The sequence below is a fragment of the Phalacrocorax carbo genome, chromosome 4, assembly GCF_963921805.1.
Source record: "Phalacrocorax carbo chromosome 4, bPhaCar2.1, whole genome shotgun sequence".
In the NCBI taxonomy this organism is placed as follows: domain Eukaryota; kingdom Metazoa; phylum Chordata; class Aves; order Suliformes; family Phalacrocoracidae; genus Phalacrocorax; species Phalacrocorax carbo.
This window is the reverse complement of record NC_087516.1, coordinates 25749185-25773418: the sequence shown is the minus strand read 5'-3', so window position 1 is coordinate 25773418 and position 24234 is coordinate 25749185. Positions and strand designations below refer to the sequence as shown.

The 24234-nt window shown below is 43.5% G+C and overlaps 1 long non-coding RNA gene across 1 annotated transcript; it reads left to right on the top strand.

The window, feature by feature from the left end:
- Nucleotides 1–46: 46 nt before the first annotated feature.
- Nucleotides 47–9521, top strand: LOC135313260 (uncharacterized). Its single transcript, XR_010372877.1, has 3 exons — nucleotides 47–157; nucleotides 8436–8557; nucleotides 9209–9521. It is a non-coding gene; the product is annotated as an uncharacterized LOC135313260 (long non-coding RNA).
- The last annotated feature ends 14713 nt before the right edge of the window (nucleotides 9522–24234 follow it).

Genomic DNA, 24234 nt, shown 5'->3' with positions numbered 1-24234 from the left:
CAACACTACCGGTGACTTGCAGGGTGTCCTAAAGATAGTACTTCCTTTGGGTCAGGGTGGGGATGGTGAGAGGAATACTGCAATAAAGCCTGGAGTGCAAATTCAGATGGCTGAAATACATCTGCTGCCCGGGATGAACAACAGAGAGGTCAGAGAAGTAAGTAAATGCAGGCATGAGCTTTCACAGCTTGGATGAGCATCGTAGGATTGTATCTTAATTTTGTGATGGGATTCGTAAGATCATTGTCAAGGGAGGCTAATGCACTGAAGATGATTCTAACGAAGCACTATCCTTTAAAGGAACAGATTTGAGTGCTCAGTGATAAAATATTTTTTGTTTAATCTGGACTGTCTCTTTGACAAATTTTGTTGGCTGAACTGTTACACTAGCGCTGTGTTAACACTATAAAGATGGGCAGAGCATTTTTTTTTAAATTTGTAAGGAATAGGTAATATTCTGACTAACTTCCAGGCAGTTAGCACTTTTTTTTGAGCTGATTTTGCTTTTGCATCTCCTGGCAGATACCACACACAGAGTACCTTGAGAAAAAAAATGTGCCTGCATTTTGACACATGTGAAGCTTGCCAAGAGAGGTCACTGCAGCATCCTCAGCGGATACATTCACAAAGGCATGAAGCAATGCACTCACAAGGGTAGTCTGAGGGGGCCACTGTCTGCCTCTTATGGTTTGGATCTTGCACAGGACATTTAACCCCAGGTGTGAAGAAAACTCAGCACTCCCCTAATCATGGGAATGACCTTAATATCATGAGGTATTTCAAAAAAGGCTATGTCCCTTTTTTTTTCTTTTCTTGTGTGTGTAAAAGAGAAAAGCAGACAGTGACTGTTGCCAGTTCTTTTACATGGACAGAGTGATACCCTCTTCTGTAAGAGCTCTCTCTGGCCTCCCAAGAGTAGGAATTTTCCAGCTGGCCATCAGATTTTTAATTTCTATTTAATTTATTCTAGATCCTACCAGCCCACATCTGCTCTCTTCTCTTGCTCAACAATTAGCTATGCAGCTTGAGCAAAAAATGCTATTAATTCCTGAATTTCCAAGCTCAGTTCTTTCACTTAAGAATTCTCGCCCATCTCTCTCCCCTTCCTGCAGTTCCTGGGTTCTTCATCCCAGGGTGGAGGAAGGCAACGCTGGAGATGTTTCACTTCCCTCACAGACGTGGTGCTGAGGGATGGAGGGTGAAGGGGGAGCAGAGCACAGGATGAGCCTCTTTTCATTGACCGATATCCAGAACGAACCATCTCACATGTCTTTCTGTATAACATGGACTAAAGTGCTTCCCTGCATTCATTCCTGTTTGAACTATTGCTTTTCTTTGAGTAAAACAGCCAAGTTTAATTAAACCATGCCTAGTGACAAAGGATCTATCCTCTGCTCTCTGTAAATTTTTCCAGCAGTTAATTTATCCTCACTGCTGACACCACATGCCTTGTTTCTAAGGCATATTGTTTAGACAGATGTGTGTGAGAGCCCACTTCCAAACTTTTGCTCCAAATACAGGTACTCCTAAATTACACCTGTATGAACCCTTCCCTTTGCTCTAGTGAAGAGCTTCAGCTTCTGGAAACTCTTGCTGTGAGATGTTTTCCATTCCTCAGTCATCCAGTCGACTTCCTTCTGAAGCCCCTTAATATATTATCATTCTTCTTGAATTGTACACATGACGCCAGGACACTTTTAACCAGAGACCAGCTATAGACTTTTTCCATAGCATCCGGAGTTCCCAGGTTCATATGCACAAAGATTCCTCTAGCTCTTTTGTTGGAACAAACATTTCCTCCTGTTGGGTTACCTGCCTTGGTCCCTCTGCAGAGTGACTGCTTCTAAGGGCTCCATTAAACTGTAAGGATGCCCTGCAAGATTTGTCCTCTGACAAATGATGACTTTTGGCTGTGCTGAAGTTCGTATCAAAAATTGGTTGCTTCTGTGCAGTTTGCCAAGTATGTCACATTGCTCCTTATCAGGGATCTCATTGCTTCATTAATGACCACTCCATCATTTCATGTGACTTTGGGTCTGTCCCTGCTCACAGGGCTATCCATGCATTTCACATCAGATAAAATACGCAAGAGGAGTAGGAACAAAAGATCCTCTGTCCCACCTGAGCTCCTGAACCACAAGGTTGAATCACATTTTTTAGGCTCACTGTTATTTTCGCTGCCTAGTGGAGAAAACAAGGCTGTGGAGGAGGACCTCCAGCTCATCTCTGCTGGTTAACAAGCATGTACCAAATTTGCCAGGCCTGCTCAGCCACACCTGAGGATGATGTCAGCCCAGGTAACATTGTAATCTGTCCCACTGTTCCTGGAGGAGATAGGAAGTATTACTAGAGCTGTTCCTGTAGGGAGCCTTTCTAAATTACCACATGAAACCTCCTCATCGTGCCATAACCCAGATTACAGAGCAGCCTCCACCCCCATCTCCCCAGCCCCTCACCACAGCAGTGCAGAAACCTTGTTTAGTGGCTGATGATGGATGAGGGTAGAGACAGCTATTTGCTTCAGGGGATGCTGCCTGCTCCTGTGTGTTGTGCCACCAGTATTGGGTCCCAAAGCTGATAAAAGTGGGTGACTGGTTATTTTGGAAGATATTGGGCTCCCCCACAAGGTACAGGGCCCTGTCTGTGGTGGTCTGCATGAAACTCAGTGCTGAGGTGTGTCCGGAGTGCACCCACTAGACTGAGCCCTTCAGGAGATCTTAATGCTGGGTTGCTGAGTCTGGGATGCCACACAGCCGTGGGCATGAAGTAGGTGGGTGCTAAGAGTTCAGCATGTATGAGATGGTGGTGTCTCTGGGCTGCACAGAAGACCAGGAAGGCTGAGGTTCAATAGTGAGGTACCACATGAGTTTGGAAAATGGCCGGCTTGGCCGCAAGTGTCTCAAACAGCTTAAACACCCCCTTCCCCCCCCCCCCAACCCCCCTCCAACACCCATATCCTTTACTGGATTTAACCATGGTAATTTTAACTGCAGACCCCATGTATTGTTTCCATCCTCACTTGGGCTCTATTTGCTCAGTTCTGCCACTGTCCGTTCCTCTTCAGCCGCTTTCCATCACTGCAACAGTTTTGCTCAGAGAGGTCCTACTAGCTGAGATTTCTGCCAAAGTTTAACTGGTCATAAATGCAATGAGCCAGGTTCTGATATTATTTACTTCTGCAACCTCAACAGAGTTCCTCTGGACTTGTACTGATGCACATGAGAACAGATACTCTCCCATTTAATTTGCCTTACTGCATATTTGCTAAGTGCTAACTGCATATTTGGCTCAGTACAGAAGGCAGAGGACAAAAAGCCTGATGCATAATAGAGTGCGGTTACCTCCCAGATGCTGCTGCCTGGGCTGTTTGCAGAGCGCTGTAGTCACAGCAGTGGCTCCTCCCACAGTGTTCCTACACCAGCTCCAAAATTACTAAGATAATTTTTTCTTTAAACACCCTGCTAACCTCTAGGTTTCTTGCTGATTTGTGTGCAATCAGATTTAAATGTCAACACAATGTTAACATTTAACAATTATCACCAGGAACTTCTCACACCTCTTCCTTAGAAGATATAAAGAAGTCCAATGCCTACCTGTTCCTAAAGCCCTATCACCAGTTTGAAGCAGATTTAGGTGATATGTTGAACCTCTATCAGTTATTATCACCTGCAGTAGCCCCTGGCACAGGTTTGCCCTAAAATGCGCTTTCTCTGGGAGCCTTCCAGATTTCTCCAATTGCAATCTCACGAGCCGGAGAGAGCCTGTATTGTGCAAAACAAGAAATAGAAAAAACAAAACCCGAGAGGAGAAAAAATAGCCTGAATGATTTAATTTCTGTTATAATTCCAAAAATACATGAGACCCCAGACATTTCCCACATACAACTCCTGTCTCTGCAGCACAAAAAGGATATATTTTAAATGGTACTGTTAATGGAATGGTATGTTGCTACTGGATAATGGTCTGCTGTGGAGAGATAATTGTTGAGGCAAAGCTGAGGTATTTATTGAAGATAAACATTGAGGCAAAGCCAAGATGTTTATTTTCTAAGCACCGTACTGTAATGCAGGCAAAACATATAATATCATTAGCGTTATTACTAATGCATTGGAAGCCTGAACATGCCCCATCACAAACTCTTGTTAATTCGGCAGTGGAAGAACTGGGCCCCAAATGAGAAATGCACCCAGCCTGATCCAAATACTGCTAGAGGGCAGCTCTGTTGATTGTATCACAGGCAACACCCGAGGGTTGCCCCTCTTGGCTGGTGACTGCCCTTCTGTAGCCCCAGGAGGTGGCAGAAGTGCTGCCTGGAGACCTGACTGCTCACAGGTGAAGCGTCAGGAACGTGCACATGTTTGTCTCTCAGCATTGGTGAAGTACAGGCCCATACAAGCACGTGGGCAGCGTCAAGCTGAAGCAGGGCCTGGTACCATGTGGTAATGGAGAAAGATGGGCTCTGTGTTACACCTGGGCGGTGTGTGCAGCCGCTACTGCATGTTTGGGTGCGGTGGGGCTCCTCTGGGAACATGCTGGTGCAGGTTTTCATTTGTCCATAGGAGGATGGAATCCCAGCTGGTGTTGGGTGCCCTTTTGTCCTAGCAGTATCTACCCTGCACCTCACAGCAGTGCTGAGCAGGGTGCCAGCCTTGCTGTTCACAGAAGTCACTGGTTTTGGCATTGCCCTTGATAGATGTAGAAAGCTGAGTTATCTCTTGTTCACCATTCTGCCCAGGGATGGGTGCAGGTCCTGAGCGTGTGAAGATGTTTGAACACTTGGCTCCTACTAATTACATTGGTCATCAGGCACCTAAATACACCCATGGGCCTGGGCATAACTCCCTAAACCCATTCAAAGAGGACAGCAACATCCTTGAGTGTTTTATGCATCTGAACACACTGGTTTCAGATTGGCTGCAAAGTGAATATGTGCACCTACAGAAAATACCCTGTGCCAGGCTATTATACAGAGTTGAAAGACAATAAAAACTTCTTAGACTTATTCTATTTCTCAAGGCTACAACCCAGATCCTTTTAAAAAACATAATTGAAAATTAGGCCCTCACATACCTATCTTATGTGTGTGACTGATTTTCAAAGGTACTAAGCATCCAAAGTTATGTATCAGCATCAGCTGAAGGAACAAAAACTTCCAGGATCTCCATCCCTTCAGAGAAATTCGACCATTTCCAAACAATCCAGCCTTTCCATATACATACTGATGTATTTAAAAAATAAAAAAAAAAAAAGAAAAAAAGGCAAAATAAGCATGTAGTTCTCTTTTATTTGGACTATGGTGGATGCTTCCATTGTATCTCTGTCACCAGCACTTTCCTTCCTCAACCCAAAGCATAGGATTGTCTTGAGAACTGCTGATTTGGTTAATCCTGCTCCTGTGGGATTAACCTCTGTGTGGCCATGTGTAGTTCACTACAGACTGGCTGTGCTCCGTAGTGACCTGCTGCATCTCCCTTTCTGACTGTCTTGTGGGTTTCCACCAGTAAATGGGGTGACGAGGGAGATGGTGACCCCTGGGGCTTGCCCTAGCATGCCATCAGGATGCAGCCAGGTGTCCCTGCAGGACCAACACGGAGGGGCTTGCCACAGCGCAGACCTGCACCTGTGGGGTATAGCCAATCTTACTGGGAGCTATGAATTAATCCTAATTGTTTGCAAGGCTCTTTACAAGGTTTGCATATAAAAAGTTGGCAACCACAGAAATGCCAAGGGAACATAATGTGATTCAGGCTTGTACAACAAGTGCTATGAGGTAAGTTGACCTGATTACAGAATAGTGTATTTCTAGCTTTTCCTTCAGTTTTGGCAAACCCCACAGAGCTATAATTTTGATTTTAGTTCTTCACTGAATAAGCCATATCTGACATGTAGATATTAATTATTATTACTTGTATTTTGATAACATTAAAAGTCTCTGACAAGATCAACAGCAGTCACCATATACTCATTCATAAAACCATGTTCATCCCAGACTAGCTACAATTGTCAAAGAAATCTGGGTGGAAGGATATGATGTTCAAGCAGAAAAACCATTGAGAATTTATAAATGTCAGGTTGGTTATTCTAATGATTTTGTCATTAAACTACTTCTGTAACTACTCATATATTGAAAGAACAAATTCACAAGGAATATAGCATAAAAATAAAAGTTGTATGGGAATTTCTGATAGTTACCTGAGTTTCAGACCTTATGCCTGTTTGTACCATGTTATCTCCCGAATCATCTGTACCTGTCATGTATTTGACAATACATGTTTTGTCAAGTCAAACAGGCTTCATTAGAAAGAAAGAGATGATATTAATATCTCCCAAGCAGGATTCTGTGTGTTTAATGCCGAGGTAGTCAAAGCTCTTTCAGGATCATACAAAATAGAATTCACATTATGTTTTTCAGAAATTAGCTTTAACTTGTTTGTATGAGTACATACATTTGCAAATAAAGACATAAAGGCAAGTTGGTTTGCTTCTGAGAAATCCCAGGATTGTTTTAATGCCAACTGCATCAATGAACTCCAGTAGACTTGAAAAGGAAAACTGTAATTACTGGATTACTTGGTGCTATAATATTCAGTGTTATGGTAATGAAAGATGAATTAAACATGGTATAGGACTGAGGAACCCCTGCCTTCTAGACTCAACTTCACAGAGGCTTTAATTGGGTATTTAGCAGAAGGCAGCTGGATACATATTAGGGCACTCACTTAAGTACTCTGACATTTTATCTAATCCTTTCTGCTTCCATACCCCCAAAAGTAGTTGTAAGTCTTGCCCTCTACTCCTGAGCTGCATAAATGGAAAAATAAGAGTAAAACCAGTTGCCATTTTGGTGTGATCAATGCACTAAAGCATAAGTTGTTTTGATCCGACAGTATTACAGCATAAAAACTGTGGTTCAAGAAGGACAAATGTGGAGATAACTTTTTCAGTCCTTCCTCAGACAAAATTGATTTCTCTGATGGATAGCTGGAGATGGCAAACAGCAGAAATAGCATGCTAGCTGGAAGTCTCTGGCAGGGGCAGCACTGCATTTTTGTCTTTCAAAGCTTAATCGATTTAAAGGATATTTGCATACTTATTGGCCTGTTCAGAGTATTTGCTGTTTGCACATGCACCCTGATCTTCCCATAGTTGATAAGGGCAGTGTATTCTGTTCTTACATAGCCTCCACCGTCATGGGTATGGGATCTGTACTTTACAGTAGTGATGGACATGCATGCCATGATGTGCTCTGCCAGGCACCCCTTGGGGGTGGGCCTTCTGCAGCCATCTCTTTTGGTGGGATACCTGTCGACACATTTCTTTTTATTATTGTTAGAAAGAGTTGGCCAAATACAGTTGGAGCAGGAAGTTCTGTGGTTTGTGGTGGCCTTTAACTCCTTGGAAAGTTCATTCTGCAGATTCAGAGCTCTAGAAGAAAGTTCTAACTTCTGCCAAAAAGATTTTTTTCTTACCACAGGGACTTCTGTACCTCAGAGGATTGTGGTTGAGAGCACTGAGGCTTAGGGCAGTTTTCGCTCTGCAACCCTCTGTGGCCTTTTGTAATGACCATGAAGGGTCTCAAAGATTAAGAGCCTGAACTATGCTGGAAATGCCATTAATGGCTAGGGTAGATAGCAGGAGACAGGTTAAATTAATTCATAGCAGCTCATGTTCAGCTGCAGTCTTCTGTAATATCTGGAGCTTGGTATCATGACATGCAGGGTGAGGAAGACCACCTTTACCTCCCCAGCAGGCCCCAGTCATGGAGGGTGTCAGGTGGAGTCTTAGCAGGGAGGGAGCCTGGCAAGTGCTCCCTGCAGAAGTTGCTCTGTGCTATTACTGTGTGTCAGGAGTTCAGAGCTAATACCCAATTACATATTGGCTTAGCCAATAGTGGGATTGCATTGTTGGCTGCACAGTGGCTACAAAGTCTTCAAAAATATTTTCCTCTGTTTATCAGAATCTTCTCTTTTACTGCAATTAGCTTCAGACGTCTGTTCTCATACATACAGAGTGCTGATTACAGCTGAGGTCAACAGGCATTTTGATGTTGATTTTCATAAGTGTATGTTTGAGTACCCATTGCATATGTTATTGTGCCTTTTCTTCATCAAGGCACGAATACAATGCTTGCTGGTTTTGAAAAAAGTGTATTAATTATGTGAAACTCTGAGCCCAGCCCAAACATCAAAAGGACTTGTAGGTGCTCACCTTCTCACTGGAGGTTTGCTTGATGAGCCCAGTGATCTGTGCTATACTATGCACGACCATATTCTTTGTCCTTAACTTCTGCTGGTTTGCATATATGTAATAGATCTGAAATCATTATGGTTCCCATAATTCTTCCACACATTCTTAATTGCAAAATTCATGCTTCATTTAAAAAAAACCCTAAGTTCATACTAGAGATGTTTTCATTATTTTATGTTTTGCTTTAGTGATCACAGAATGAGGAAGATGTTGAACCTGCAAGGAGAGGGAATGGAAAGAAGGGTGGATGAGAAGTGGCAAGAGATGAAGGAAAAGAAAGGAATTTTATGTCTTATTCTTCAAGCAGAAGGTAATCCATTGATATTTAGTAGAAGAATTCATAATAGATTTAAAATTAACTTTGGCAATCTTGACAATAGCAGTATTTACTAAGTGGAGGGGTAGTCCCCATTTCTACCAAATTTGTCTACTGACAGAAGTGACTGCTTTTCTTATTATCCCATTGTGAAAATTTTGCGCACAAAACTTTTTGTTCTGTGTCTTCTAGGGGTTTGAAAAATCACTGAATGAAACAACTACGAAAATGACTAGCAAAGTGGCCCTGAGGTGCGGAAAAATCTCAAGTCTTTCCTCCTTGAGATCTCCCATTCTTCTGAGTTGCTGCTCAAGCTCAGAAGGGAAAAGGAGACTGAAGTGAAGGGAATATCTTTCTTTAAAAAATTCAACTTGTTGAAATTACTGCTTTGCATTGTTGACACTCTTTTAAGCACTAGCAGGGGGCAATGATTTGGACCCATTTGTTTCTCTTCAAATGAAATTATTGGTAGGATTGTGCCAGCATTAGCTGGTGAATTCTTCTAAGCAACATCAATTGGTGGCAATGACAACATTCCAGAAGGCTAATTTAAAATATAGAGTGTATTGTGTAATTCTTTTTATTTGTCTGTTGCACAATATATTTGCTGATACTTGTTTCTTTCCCTCCCTCTCTCCCCCCTAGGCTATCAAACAAAGCTGCCCAACCTTACACTCATCCATCAACCTTGAGTTATTAAGAGAATAACTGCGGAACATTTACAAGTGGATGGGATGGAGTGCTGGCTGCTTTTCAAGAACACAGAGTCAGTGCTTCAAAAACTTTGCAAGATGGCAAATTTTCTCATGCTGCCTGTTCCTTGCTCTGCTAGGACCTGCTAGAAGGAATGGTTTCTTGAATTTAGGATAACTAATCTAGGTTGATGCCAAAACTGTTAATCATATCATATCTAGGACCAGATCATTATTTTATCTGAGTAAAATATCTTTTTTTTTTCTTTTTGTAAGTATTTCTCACAAAGGCTTTGGGATATATTGGAGGGAAGGAAAGGATAGGGATAAGTGCAGACATCCTAGGACTTGTGTTATTCGACTTTCTCCAGGATAGGCTTAAAAAATCAGTGCATGAAAGTAGAGGTTAAGAGATTGTAAGTGTCTCACACCAGAAGCATAACAAAATGAAAGTAAAATGGGTCATACTAAAGGACTTTTTCTCACTGATTAAAAGAGAGAGGTTGTGATAGAGTGAAGTTGCCATGCAATAATCTAAGAATCTGATCAACAATTTAGGGTGTGCACAAAGACATCTAAGCTGGTGCAGTACAATTTACTCCTATAGCTTGAAAAGGTGGGAAGCTAAGTGCAGAGGCTCCATGCAAGCCTGCACTGAACCAGAAGCAATACAGCCCTGAGTGCTGTGCCAGCTGAACATGATTATTCTGCCTCTCCGTCCCTCTTGGCATATCTGCACAGTACATTGCTGTGTGGTGTGGACTTGCCAAATCAGCCCAGTGCTAGCTTGGGGATCTCTGCATCATATTCTCTGCAATGTAAATATACCCTTGGAAATTAAGCCAATCTGTTTGATTTCTAGAGGGGTAGGAGAATGATTCCTGGCTAGCCGGCATTGGTCTAATTAAATGGGACTGTGGGAAGAAGAAAACATGTCAGTCTGTACAGTGACTTTATAGACAACAATATCCCGGCAGGCACTGAAAAGCTGATCACTTTGAGCATCCTATATTCTGTTCAGTGAAAAGCTTCAGGCTCTACTTTGCTGATGTAGAGGCTTGAAAGTCCAGAGACCAGCAAGCAGTTAAGAAGTTGCTCCCAAGAGGGAGCACTCAGCTGTCAGGAGCTGCCACTGGACACATGATGATATGGCGGAGAGGCTCTGGAGGCCAGAGAAGCAGCCATCACAGTCAGCCTTAGTGGGAGGCATGCAGACAAACTCGAATAGATAGCTCTTTTGTTGTGCGTCCATTTTCTCTGCCTTGCCTTTTTTCCAAGTAGATCAGGCTCTGCTTTAGCAAGGCTGTTTGGTGATGGACACCGCAGAGGCTCCTGGAGGCAGAAGAACTGAAGATGAGTCAGGACCATGAGGTCATCCTGGCTGACCACAGAAAACTAGAGCCTGGGAGAGTCATGGGGCTCTGCAGCAGGAGATGTGGAAGCTGGGGGCCTGTAACTGGGAGAAGGGGCATCTGATGAGATCAGGAATGTAATTTCACAATTATAACGACAAAATTTATGAACTTGCGTTTTTAAATTCTTCTTTTCTGTGTCAGTTCAGGAATTGGCTACAAACTTTTGTTTATAGTCTGTGGTAAATTTGGCATGTCAGAGGGCATTTAATATCAGGAAAAGTAGCATAGCTACACTACTAAAATATGACTAATTTTCAGCAGCTCCCACACTGTCTGTATTTTGTCCACTCAATAACAACAGTGCTTGGTGCCTCCACCCTGCATGCACAGCAGTTAGATGGCTTTTACCGCTCTACTTGATGTCGTAAAGGCCCTCAACAATGGCAGCACAGAGAGTAGTGTTAGGGAGAGTTTACCAAAATTGTCTGTGAAGAAATATCACAAATTCAGCCACAAATACTTGAAACACAGAGGGTAAATTCCTGTGATAGCCTTTACATGGGAGGGAAGCTGAATGAAAACCGATGGTTCCACTCCTGCTAGCTGCCCTCTTCTCCCTCCTTTGTCAGTTCATATCATATCCTCCCTCTGACTTTTATTCCTACTGCACATTGCTGTGGTGTACACCATGCCTGACACCACCCAGCCTTAGCACACCCCATGCCTTGCCTTTTGGCTCCCCTCTTCTCCCACTCTCACTCTCAGTGACTTGCATTTTCATCCTCAGACTCTAGCTCATTCATTAGGCTTCCCTCTGCTTCCCCTCCCTCCTGGTGTGGCCTACTCTGGCTGAACACTTTTAACAAAATCCCTTGTTATCAACCTGATATTCATCAAGCACATTTCCCTTCCTCTTGTTTATCTCCTTCAGCACTGCCCTTATCCTTTGTTTCGTTATTTGGTTCTTCCACTGCTCCCAGGCTACGAATACCCTCAAAGCCTTCTTTGCTCTTGATCTACCTCTCCACCACTTCTCTTTGAGCTTCTGTGTTGCATTGACACCATGAGTACTCGCTATAACCCTGATTGTGGCCGGAGGAACAGTGTTTCCACATGAAAAAGCACTAAATGTTCATTGAAGTTCACCCTGATTTTAGGGACAATTTCCAGACCCATCCTGGTACATCTGGTTCAGAGAAAAATCAAGTACTAGTTGTTTACTTTCAAATCTTTCTTCTATATGTTATTTTAGGTCTATCTCTAAGCAAAATATCCCTGCTTTTTTTCCCTACAGTACTTAGCATGTAGACCTACTAAATCGATTTTTCTGCTCACTCTTTGATTTCTAGGGCAAACAATCTGCCAAAATAGCCCAAGAGATATCCACCCCTAGGCTACCACTGACCCAGGGACCAGCTTGTTAGACAGCACTGCTTTGCACTCTTCCCTTGTTGGCTTCTTTGTCAACCAGCTTCATACCATCATTTGCCATGCTGCAATCAGTCACAAGCTCCCTGTTAAAGTTTATAAAACTTCTCTCTTACAAATTATTCTGTGTGCTGCTCCCTTTGTTGCTGTTGCCTCAGAAGCAGTCCCACGTACAAGCGCCTGGAAAAGCAGAGAGGCTTATTCTTTTCAGGACAAGCCGTGCCAGGCCAGAAGAGAGCAGCGCAGTTGGATTCATGCTTTAAAACTCTTAGTATATCAAAAAGATCTTATACTGATGCTATTTTCTGTTTATTTGTATTGCCGCTCTTCCCATAGTTTTTACCATCCTCCTCCTCCCTATGAGGTCCAGTGACATTATCACTACATCCCATATGGGCCAAATCGTGCCAATAGCCAAGAGGTGTGGTGGAATCTAATCTGGGTCACACAACTTTCAATTGTGTATCTAGGCCATCCAGTCCAGAGTTATTTCAGGTAATGAGTTAAAGATAAATCTCCAAGCCATTAAGAAGACAGTATCAGTTGCTGCTCTGTTGTTTTCTCTGTGAACAAAATTCCTAGGAGCATTGATTTCCAAGCTGATACAACAGGGTTCGGGTTTTTTTCCATTGTCTCATTGACTAGAGCGCTCACTTTCCATGCCAAACCAGGAACGGTTGCAAGAATTTTCTACAGAACGACCATTCACATAAAATAAATGCATCAGGCATCTGTGAGAAACAGAGCAGACCATTCTTGAAAGCAAAAACTCTCAGCTGACATCTTGGCTGGAATTAAAAATCCTGTTGTGTGATGCTGAGAAACTTCAACAACCGTCTGCTGAAAGGTTTAGGAAAGAACATAGATTTAGTTCTTTTTCTCCCTCTCTCATTTTTAATATTAATTTAACTGTGTTAGAGAGAGCAAAACTGAGAGCATGATGAGAGAATGACCTGCTGCTTTTTCTGAGACTGCAAAACCTGCCTTGCTGTCTATTGTTGGTGGGCACAATCCATCCTCAAACAGCTGGTTTCTACAGGTCACCATCAGAACTGTAAACTCACAATAACTTATCGTCACTATCAAACTAAGTGCGTTAGGATCACAAAACAGATGAACACAAAAACATAAATCTTGATTTGCCATCATCAGTCCCCTGAAGTGCCTGGCACTGGCAGAACAGCTCTTTTAAAACTGTAGACCAGCTGCTCAGCTAGTGTAAATCAGCATAGGATGTTGTGAAGTGGAGAAACATTGATACTGCTTAGAGGTTGTTTTAAAGAAATCAGTGAGTAACTAAATGTTTAGCATGCACACTAGGAAGGGTATAAAACAGGAGTCTAATCTGCAGAAAAGAAGATTATTTAAATAATTTATATATATAAAAAAATAAATCTGGTGGCTAAGCACCAGACAGGCTACGTTGCAAACCGCCTTCATTGCAGGTTTGTAAGAACTGATTATACCAACATCTGCCACACATGAATGATTCTGCTCCGGTGGAAGGGCTGAACTGGGTGTGCTCTGGAGGTCTCTTCAGTGCTTTTACAGCATGGAGGAATGGACCTCCGTGTTGAAACGGTTATGGGATTAGCAAAACACCTTTGGCTCCTTGCTCCCTGCGCAAGACAGGCCAGAAGATTTGCAAATTGGTTCAGTCCCATGTGTTAACCTCCATGTTATTCAGCCAAAGTTTCTTAGCCTGCACTTGATTTCTGAGCATAGCTAGGAGAGGAGACAGGCAATGCACTTAAATCATTCTAGCAAGTTAACTAGCAAATGTTAAACCATTCCAGTAAAATTTTAATATTCCTTTTCCTGCTAAACTGAGCTATAACAGCTATTTAACTGTGTTGTAGTTAACTACATTATATAAGTATCTAGTTATTACTATATAACTATATAAAATATAGTTATAAAGCTATACCTATTAAGTAGCTATAATAGCTACATGGGGGTTTTTTTCAGAAGGTATTTTATACATTGAAAGCACTGGAAAAGCTTCCATTGGCTTTCATGGAAAATGCTTCAGGATTAAAGGGAGAATATTAGTATATTTTGACATAAATTAGTTTCAAAAGAAAGTGATAGGCACAGCAGAGACTTTACGGTATCATAGGACTGGAATTCAAGTGTACGCTCTTCCAATGGATTTTCCTAAGCATGTTAGAGTAAAAAAGATATTCTCCCATCTTAGTTTGCCCTTTAACATCTGTTCTAAGAAGCTATGAGTATTTTAGTAGTGCATGAGGCAGATTTTAGAGGCAATTTTATCAGATAGCCTCTCTTCTGTGGGATTCTTAGCGCTGGCTTGCCCAGTCTCCTGCTTTGTGTGTGGTTTAAGGACCATAGGCTTTATCAGAAGAGGAACAGGACAATTGTACTTTGAGAAGAGCATTGTAGTTCCTCCAAATCCCTGTGTTGTTGAGGCCACTTGAGTAGAATTGTTTTGAGGCAGGAAGGGGCTTTACCACGTAGCACAATTAAGACTGAGACCAAGGTTGCGCAGGGGTGTTTCTCAAATTATGCCTGTGGGATGGGTTGTGTTGCAGGAAGGTTTGCAGGCACCTGCAGGCTCAGGGGCACTTTTCAAGGCTAAGCCTGGTCACCTGACACTGGAGGGGTGGGGAGACCACACTGTGTCTGGCATGGCAAAGAGGAGGTCAGATCCCTTGTGAAGCCTATTTAGCCCACTGCTAACCCACCAGTGGTGAAGGCAAGGTATGAGTACCAACACACATATTACACCAGTGTGTCTGAATGCTATATGACAGTCAGAGGAAGTCCAACAAGTGGAGACTAGGGCCCATCATAAGCACCTGGAAAACATAATGTAAATTCCTGGGTTTATAGGAAGGCACCTGACCTGTGTTTTCTGAGTTTTTTTAAAAGGATCCCGTAGATAGTTGACCCTGACACTGCTAGATGCTTATACCACCAACTGTGCAACATAAATTGCCAGGCCAGTTAACATTCAGTTACCTATGGTTGTTTTGGGGGACTACTCTACTGGATGGCAGAGCCAGCTGGGGACCAGCTGCACTTAACTGGTTTAGGGGAAATGTCACCCAGGCACAGCCCTGCTGCTTGCAGAGCCAGCTCTGGTTTGGTAGTGGTTTCACGGAATCACAGAATGGCAGGGGTTGGAAGGGACCTCTGGAGATCATCTTGTCCAACCCCTCTGCTTGAGCAGGCACACCTAGAGCAGGGGGCACAGGAACGCATCCAGGCAGGTTTTGAATGTCTCCAGGGAAGGAGTCTCCACAACCTCCCTGGGCAGCCTGTGCCACTGCTCTGGCACCCGCACAGGAAAGTTGTTCTTTCTCATATTGAGGTGGAACTTCCTGTGTTCCAACTTGTGCCCGATGCCCCTTGGCCTGTCATTGGGCACCACTGAAAAGAGTCCAGCCCCATCCTTTTGACACCCATCCTTTAGATATTTATAGGTATTTATGAAATCCCCCCATCAGTCTTCTCTTTTCCAGGCTAAACAAACCCAAGTCTCTCAGCCTTTCCTCGTAAGGGAGATGCTCCATTCTCCTGATCATCTTCATAGCTCTGCGCTGGACTTGCTCAAGGAGTTCCACATCTTTCTTAAACTGGGGGGCCCAAAACTGGACACAGTACTCCAGATGTGGTCTCATTAGGGCAGACTAGAGGGGGAGGATAACCTCTCTCAACCTGCTGGCCACACTCCTTTTAATGCACCCCAGGATGCCATTGGCCTTCTTGGCCACAAGGGCACATTGCTGGGTCATGGTCAACTTGTTGTCCACCAGCACTCCCAGGTCCTTCTCAGCAGAGCCGCTTTGCAGTAGTTCAGCCCCCAGCCTGTACTGGTGCATGGGGTTGTTCCTCCCCAGGTGCAGGACCTTGCACTTGCTCTTGTTGAATTTCACGACGTTCCCCTCGGCCCAGCTCTCCAGCCTGTCCAAGTCTCATTGGATGGCAGCACAGCCTTCTGGTGTATCAGCCACTCCTCCCAGCTTGGTATCATCAGTGAACTTGCTGAGGTTACACTCTATCCCATCATCTAGGTCATTGATGAATATGTTGAACAGGACTGGACCCAGCACAGACCCCTGGGGAACACCACTAGTGACAGTTTCACTGCAGCTGTGTTGCAGTCTCAGGACAAAAGCAGGACAGCTAAACTGAGCTCAGTGGCTTTAAACGGGGTAGTCCTGCTCCTGCCTCCTTTCTCCCCCTTCACCCTCCCAGTCCCACCCTTCCCCCCCACTCTTCATTTTCACCCTGGTAATAATAAAGCCTTTACCTTAAGGAGCTGTGCTGGACTCCAGCTGACTATGTGCAAAGCCACCTCAGGTCCCTTCTGTTGCTTTCTCAGCACCAGGACTGCAGAGCATCCACACTCACGTCTGGCATCGCTGGCATTAAGCCCAAGATGGTAAATCCAGCCAGATCGCTGAGCACTGAACAGAAGAGCGTACTTCAGAAACTTGGTAGTGGGATAAGTAGGCTTGTTATCTCTGGCCATATGCCAGTGCTGTTAGTGCTGTGTTGTCTCTGGGTAACACTATCTTGATGTCCCTGTGTCACCCTCTCTGATGCCTGTATTGTATGTTTTCTACCATTGCCTGCGGTGTTCCAGCCCTTCTGTTTCATCCCACAACTTCTTTGAACTGTGCCACTTCTTAATGTATACTGTGCCATTTCAAAGGTGGAAAAATCAGTGTTTACTCTGTCCTTGTAACTTCTAGTTGGAGTCTTGCAGGGTAGAGTACAGTGGATTGTCATCTCCTGGCCTTCAATGGTACAGGAGAACAATTTGCGGTACTTTTTGTACCATGAAGAGTTCATCACTAAGAAAGAACAGGAGAAGCACATGGACATTCAGGATATTTTTTAAAGTGGACACTGAAGGAGGAAACTGTGAAGTAGGAGTCTGGGTGTGAGAAAAGACTACAGCTTATTTTCATTTAAATGAAATCTTTCTGAAATTTGATTTTTTAAAAGTCAAAATATTTCAAAAACCATATTAGTTTTGTCAGGAAGAGTGGCAGGCAAAGTAATTGAAGAAGTAGGCACACATCATGCTCTGTGATGAGGTGCTTAAGCAATTTCCTAGACTAAGATCCTGGTCCTGACACATTCCCTACTTTTCTGTAGGATGGAAGGATTTGTAAGTGAGCAGCACAAAAGAAGCTTGTGTGGGAGATATTGGAAGACCTATGCTCCACTCCTAACCCACATTTGCCTTCCAAAGTGGAAAAGCAAGAGGCTTAGTCTGCAAATAATATGTCTTAGTACAGTTTTGACAGAAGAGTTATTTGAAAAGCATTATTTTAATCTCTAAAGAACAAAAACAAAAATCAAATTTCAATACTTAAACGTGGCCATAAACAACTTCGGTGGCACTTTTGGTCCATGCTAGTCTTGTCATGGGATTGCAGTAATGCTTTATTGGAATGAGTCTGGAGACACTAAAAAAGAAGTGATAGCACATGATGTATATGGCAGAAGGGAAAGACTAAGCTGGTAGAGAAAGTCTGGAGTCAGAAGCTCGAGGAGGTTAGGTTTTTGCTCAGCCTAGACCTGCGGCTATTTCTATCTGTCTGAGGGACCTAATCTCAGGGTCACTCTGAAAGCAGTCTGTGGATCTCATTGGCTACTTTGCAATTGGGGTGGCAGGAGAGCCTCTGGTCACGCAACCAGAGTCTGTCTGGGAAGTACCAGTCCTGTCACACACATGTCCATCAGCTCTGGTGGGGGGAATGTATGGAGAGAAAATGCCCACTGAAAAAAAGTGCATGGACAGCCTGGGCAGAAAGGCACCATGGCAGGATAGAAAGGACAGTAGGAGAGAGGGTTTAGCAGAAGAGAGAAGAAATGGGGTATAGAAAATTTAAGACAGCTGCATGGTGCCCAAAACATGTTTCAAGCAGAGTACTGGGTGTAAGCATGAAAGCCCAAAGAATCTGTAGGTGTGTAAACTGGCTATGTCACAGGGCTTGAGGTTCAGAAAGGCACGTCGGGTGGGCGCCTGCCTCTGAAGCAGCAATCCAAGAAGGGTCTGTTCAGCTGCTCCCAAAACCCAGCACTGCCTGCGCTCATAAGAGAGGTCCTGGCATGCCCTAGGCACCTCCAGCTCTGCTTCGCTGCTCGACCAGAAGCACTGCAGCCTGTGTGGCTCCATGCCAGGAAAGGCGGGATGTGGGAAACTGGCAGCTCCTGGCCCTGCTCCCTCGGGACCCGTCCCACCACCTGTTCCCAGAGCACACCTAACACCCACAGACGGCATTCAGCTGCCTGCAGAGCTCAGCAGGGGCCAAGCTCTTTGAAAACATGCCTTGGTTATGATGGAGAAGGTAATGGGCATGGCACCCATGTGGATTTTTCTTTTAGTTAATGGTGCAGTGGTTCGGGTGCCTGCCCAAGGAAACCTCAATATTAGGTCTTCCTCAGCCTGGAGAAGCTCAAGTGTACATTTCCCAACACAGCAGCCTAATAAGCAGGCCAGCTGTAGGACGGGGAGAAACTTGGAGCTTGTTGTTGAAGCTGGCTCTTGGCAGAATAAATTATATGTGACTCAAAGGGCCAGGAAGGGAGCAACCAGGGGCAGCATGACTGCAGCCCGGCGGCTACAGCATAGCTGGGAAGGGAATAAAGCTTGGCATATCCCCAGCTCCATGGCTGTTTCTCCATCTGAGCCCATGCAAAAGACAGTCCAGCGTGGGGTGTGAAGGTTGCCTTTCTCAGAAGAAGACATTAACCTTACGCCACAGGGCTGGGCGCATTCATGTCCCTCAGCTTTTCTTCAGAATCCTTATTTCTTGGTGGCTGCAATATACGTGTTTGAACCTGCTCAGGTTAAAGACAGCACTAAGCATAGCTGTTTCTTGGGCATTATTTTCAAGTGCTTTAGCCAGCATGTAGGGGAATAGACAGGGATCGGCGACTGGAAGATCACGGGATGTGACGGAAAGATAGACTCCTCCCCATAGGAGTGACAGGAACAGGAACCGCAAGAGCTATATAAGCGTGTGACGCAGCCAAATAGACGGACATTTTGTATCCATCATATTGGTGTCTGTGCATCACTGTCCCCAGGGTGGGTAGAGCCCTGTGTCCCGGAGGTATGCGGCCCAAGATAAGTTCTCCCGTAGAAGCGTACAGCTACACCAGCAGGATATCATACAGGACTTGAGTACTGGCATCACCACTGTCCCAAGTTTTCAAACAAACTGCAGTCCCTGCTTTTTCCTTTTTAGGAAATGGTTACAGGACTTTGGGAGAGACTTGTTGGAGATGGGTTCCAAATAACTGGGTTCCACCTCCTAACTACATTTCTCTGTGACCGTCCCAGACTCTGGAGAGTGGTTCACAGAAACACAGGGTAATATGGGTCAGAACAGACTGCTGGGTGTCATCCAGTACAACCTCTTGCTCAAAGTATGGTCAAATACAACAGGTTGCTCAGGGCCATGTCAAACTGAGCTTTGAATATCTGCAAGAACTGAGACTCCACAATCTTTCTGGGCAACCTCTTCCAGTGCTTGGTTAGACTAACTGTGAACAATTTTGTCCTTGTATCTAGTCAGAATTTCCTTTGCTGCAACTTGTGATAAATGCCATTGTCCTTTCACTGTGGATCTCTGAGGAAAGCCTGGCACTGCCCTACCTTAGGTAGCTGATGGCAGGAATTTGGTGCCCCGTTGCCAGGGTTTTGCACTGGCACGGCTCCCTGCTCAGTATTGCCATTCAGAGGTGCCTAACCCCCCCTGCCCCCAGTGTGCTTCGGCAGCTACCACAACATCCTGCTGTTGGTTTGGGAGGACAACCCTGGACATCTGTGTTGGATTCAGCCATGTGGTAAGCTAATTTATCATATCCCACTGAATTTTCATCTACGATCTCTATTTCCTTGCAGTTTCCCCAATTCCTGTTTAAATCTGCAGCATTGCCTGAGTAAAGAATCATAAGGAGTGTATCCAGCTACTATTTTTTATTGAAAAGAGTAGACACTTTAAAGCAGGTAGTGTTGAACAATTATAAATCATCCTCAATACCATAAATGTTTCCAAATATAAGCAGATATTCAGGAATGAACGTACAGGAAAAGAGAATCTGTTTATTATGTTGTCACTTTATGCAGCTAAACCATTTACTGCTTTGTTTGCACTGAGATATGGGTCCTTTGTAGGTGGCAGCTGTACACCAGCTGTGTGTGTAGTTTCCTCTATAAAGATTATAGAGGGAACACACAGGATGCAATGTGGAAAAGGAGATGCAAAAGATGTGCTGGGCGTTGCCCCTCTATGATCCATGCAGAGATTGCTCATCAAATGTCATGTAAATGGCACCAGTCAACTCCATTGCCAGTGAATGGGTTACCTGTTCATTTGCTAAATGGCTGATGGTTTCAGGAGTGCCTGAGCTGGCTGTGTGTAGGGCTGGAGCAGGTCCAGAAAGATCTTGACTGAGCCTGATCTAATGAGCCCCAGTAAACTCATATCTGGTCTTTGTGGACATGAAAGTGGTGCTATGCAGGGGCAGCTTAGGTCTGTCACTGTACCACCAAGAACCAGCCTGTTAGGGTGCCTCAGCCTCATGCTCCTGGGCTGGGGAGACCTGCAGCAGTTTGGCTGCTACTGAACCTGTCAGCTCAGGTGTTTAAACACCACTATGTTTGAGCTAAAAAATCCCTTTCCATTAAACTAATGTAGTCCTTTTCCATTAAACTCCCCATTTAATGTAATTCCTGATTATCCATCCCCATGACCAGAATAGTGGAAAGTTGACTGCATGTGCTTTTCCTTGTTGTCATCTAAGATTTATCCCTTAAAAGAAGCTGGAAGCCAGAAGAAAATCTCAGGCAATAGAACTTTTAAATGAAGAGCTGGGGCTTGGTGAAAGTAGCAGCAAGTCTTTCTCTTAAAGATAGTGGAGCTGCTTGTGAAATGAAGAATTTGAGAGCTGGAGTCCAACAAGGTAGTAGACGTTGTCACTCCTACCAAACACACACTGTGGAGCCCCAAACAGAAGCTGGCATATCTCACGTCTCTGCTACTGTGGAGTTTTCCAGCTGTCCCACATCTCAGCAGCACCTCACCTACTGCAGAGTGCTCAACCAGATCCTCCCCTCCAATGCAAGGTTAAGAGCCAGTTTCTCTGCCAGGTGAGTTTGCCAATGCTCACTCCCAGATGATTTTTATCACCAGTTTCTGATACTTTGAAGAATAAGATGTATTTGGTATGATATCAAAACCAAAGTGAAAACCACAAAGGACCTGAGATTATGCAGAATGTAAAAATGACCGGGCCAAAACCCATTTGTACACGCATGGCTGAGAGTTACAAACTGGTGGTGAAAGCAAGACAATGCAGTCTTCATGACAGCAAATCCATCAATAACGTAAAGTGCTTCTGCCTGTCTGTTTCTTCCTCTCTCTTACATGGGTTGACTTGCTAATGTTTGCTTTAATAGTTTTCTGCAGGATTTATCAACAATGGATTAAAGCCTAGATTATAGGGCATGCAGCATTGGTTTGCTTCTTGTGGTATCCAGTGGCTGCCCTATACTTAAGGCGTTTGCCAGACCAGGTCTAACTAACAATATATACAAGTACTCGACAGCAATCTTTTCTTCAGACTCTCTGTCTGAGATGATTCAGCACTGAAAGATTCAGTCTCTAATACTGCATTTTTCTTCTTGAGCCAGAACTTTTTAACTCCTCAAAGAAACCCAACCCCATATTAATATAAGACACAATTACAAATGCTCTTACCTGACGTACTGTGCTGAATGCATTCATAATGTTAAATTAGCCTTTGTGGTGCTTTGAGCTGTTGCTTGGACCTGTGTGGTTCCCTAGAGACATCAGCCCTGCTGTTAGAGATGGTGAGGCCCTGGTACAAGATCTGACAACAGAACATACTATCGTTTTTTACTCTCGTCCCCGCTCCCCAGCCGCTTAAACTCATGCTGATGAACCAGAAGCCTGTTGCCAAACATTCTTAGGAGCCCACAGGATTGGCTAAGCACACTCACTTGCTGGCCTGGAGAACCTCCTAGGAAAAGTATCTCAGGAAAATGAGAACAAAACATAGGATAGGCAAATACCTTTTTGACAATAAGAGGAAAGCTATGCCTGCTTTAATTTAGAGAATCAATTTTTAATGTGGTATTTGCGTGCTTTCTTCTGCTATTCTTTTCTAAATTAAACTGTCACCTGTGTAGCTTCCTGTACCAACACACAGTTGTTTTCTCAGGAAATATGTTGGGTGCCGAATACAATTAAAATATGAGAAAACAAAGACTCCTAAAAAAGGAACTGGATGTACAAGGATATGTGTTGTAATGCCACATTCTTTCTAAGGGTAGCATCTAGGCTGCTGATGACACATCAGGTTAGAAAAATGATCAGCCACATCTCCAAGGAATGTTCCCCTTTTTCTGTGTTTGTTTAATTCTTTTGGGCCTATGTGTAAATACAGGATTTAATTCTTTAAATCTAAAAGCCCAGCTAAACAATTTTATTTCTTTCACTTCATTTTTTAAGTCACAAAGCCAGGGGACCATGGCTTTGTTTTATACTTTGCTACAGTACAAGGAGAACTTTTGTAGGCATGATCTTTAAGACAGAGCATCAATTTCATGTACTTTGTGTTGAATGTTGTGGTGAAACATCCCCAAATGCTTCCTCTGTGTACTAACCCCTACGATTTCAAAAATAGTATACCTTGAGCCAAAAGGCTGGGTTACCTGCTAAAGAAGTAATGTGCACTTTTTTACCTGGACTTTATTAAAAACATTGGCAAATTCTGAATATATTGTCAAGGGTTAATTTTGTATCTCCCTGGGGCCTCCTCCTAAGCATTTTTTTCCAGATCTGAATGTTGATCTGACTACTCTTAATGGCTCTGTAGCACCTTCTCTTCCCTCCTCCCTCACCCCCCAAATATTTAAATTGCTGCCAAGCTCTATTTTGTTTTCACTGAGTACATTACTCCTCAAATTTCCTTAATGTGACACGTGGCGTGTGCTAATGTACCTAGCCTGTGCCCTTGATTTCGGCCAGGAAATCTGCCCTCCTCTTCTCTCAAAGGCTCTTGTCTGTACTGCAGTTGCTGAGCTGCCATAAATTAGAGGCAGGTGATTAAGGGAAGATGAAATGGATCCTGGTTTCCTCCAAACTTGAGTGGTGAAGGAGCTTCATGTGCTGCTGAGCTACCCCTGGAGCAAGAGGAAGGACTGCCAAAAGAAAGCCAGGACAGAAAGCTAGGAGTAGAAACCACCAACATTGTCCCAAGCTAAGCCATCATCACTAATGAGTCACATGTGTTTAATGATGTTCATTTAAAAAAAAAAAAAAAAAAAAGCTGCCTATTTGGAGGCAATAGGGATGAAAAGTTTTTAAAAATTGTGCAGAAGTTCAGCAAAGAGTTATACGACTACTCATGTGGAAGCTGGAACCACACCTCCAGCTAGAAATGCATGAAAGGTGTTTTGTAAGACTGAAAAAGGAACCATTTGGCGTATTCAACTTCTTTTTCAACATGTGAAAAATTTTGCAAGCTCAAAATATTAGTTCTAACTTTTCTTATTTTCCTCTTTTAATTTCTTATTTTTCCAGTAAATACAAGAACCTAATAGCAGGCAGGTTAAGCTTTTTCTTCCCTGTTGCAACAAGCAAATGCATATTTTTCTTTCATTCTTCTGCAACTTTTCTAAATGTTCTCAGGTTTGTAAAGATCTAAGTGACAGAAAGGAAAATGAAATTAACAGAAGCTATTCTGTCATTACTCAGAACTCCTCCCGTTCCCACAGTAATGCTTCCATAGATGTGCAAACTTTGAGAGGGTGCAGAATTACAAACAGGGTGAGAAAAGCGAGAAAAGAAAGTGAAAAATAAATATAAAACCCCCAAAGAATAAGCTTTTAATGCTAGTTTTCCTTCTGTTATAGTCTGATGGATGTTGAGAAAAGAATAGCCTCATAACATTTGGAAAATCTGAAATAGAGAAATTTTTGTAAGCCAAACTAACAATTTATGGTCCTAATAATAAAGATGGATTAGAATAATTCTTGTTCTGCTCTTGCCTATCCAAGTTTTTTAAAGTTCTGTTAGAAGCTTATGTGGTTGTGCTGGAAGGCACTGGTGTATATCTAAGATATTTTCCAGACACCATTGACAATAATGGGTGGCTCTTTGGGCCCAAAAGATACTGCTTA